Here is a 1,124-nt window from a genome sequence, read left to right as displayed (position 1 = left end):
AATAGAAAAACAGTAGAAAGAATCAACAAAACCAAAAGTTGTTTCTTTGAAAGGATCAACAAAATTGACAAATCACTGGCCAAAATGACCAAAAAAAACCAGGAGAGAACACAAATAACCCAAATAAGGAATGAAATGGGCAACATTATAACAGACACAACTGAAATAAAAAGGATCATAACAGAGTGTTATGAAAAACTATACTTCAACAAATTTGAAAACCTAGAGAAAATGGATAAATTTCTAGAAACATACTACCTACCCAAACTAACACAAAGTGATGTTGAAAATATGAACAGACCTATAACAAGACAAGACATTGAAAAGGTAATAAAGCAAATCCAGCAATAAAAAGCCATGGCCCAGATGGCTTCACTGGAGAATTCTATGAAACATTCAGAGAAGAGCTTATATTAGTACTACTCAAACTATTCCAGAACATACGAAAGGAAGCGACACTTCCGAATTCATTCTATGAAGTCAGCATAACCCTGATACCAAAACCAGGCAAAGATGTCATAAAAAAAGAAAATCACAGACCAATATCTCTCAAGAATATAAATGCAAAAATTCTCAACAAAATTCTAGCCAATAGAATTAACATCATATCAAAAACAAAAAAATACACCATGACCAAGTAGGATTCATACCAGGTATGCAAGGATGGTTAAACATTAGAAAATCAATCAACATAATCCACCACATAAATAAAAGGAAAGAAAAGAATCACATGATCATTTCAGTTGACACAAAAAAACATTTGACAAGTCCAACACCCATTCCTGATAAAAATTCTCAATAAAATAGGTATAGAAGGGAAATTTCTCAACACAATAAAGAGCATCTATGTAAAACAAACAGCCAACATCATTCTTAATGGAGAGAGGCTGAAAACATTCCCCATGAGAAGAGGAACAAGACAAGGATGCCCACTATCTCCACTCCTATTTAACATTGTGCTGGAAGTCCTAGCTAGAGCAATAAGGCACAAAAATGAATTAAAAGGTATCCAAATTGGTATTAAAGAAGTTAAACTGTCCCTGTTGGCACATGATATGATACTATACATAGAAAGCCCTAAAGACTCCATGAGAAAACTACTGGAACTAATAGAAAGATTCAGC

This window comes from Trichechus manatus, unplaced genomic scaffold (genome assembly GCF_000243295.1).
Source record: "Trichechus manatus latirostris isolate Lorelei unplaced genomic scaffold, TriManLat1.0 scaffold00129, whole genome shotgun sequence".
NCBI lineage: Eukaryota > Metazoa > Chordata > Mammalia > Sirenia > Trichechidae > Trichechus > Trichechus manatus.
This window is presented reverse-complemented; position numbering follows the sequence as displayed.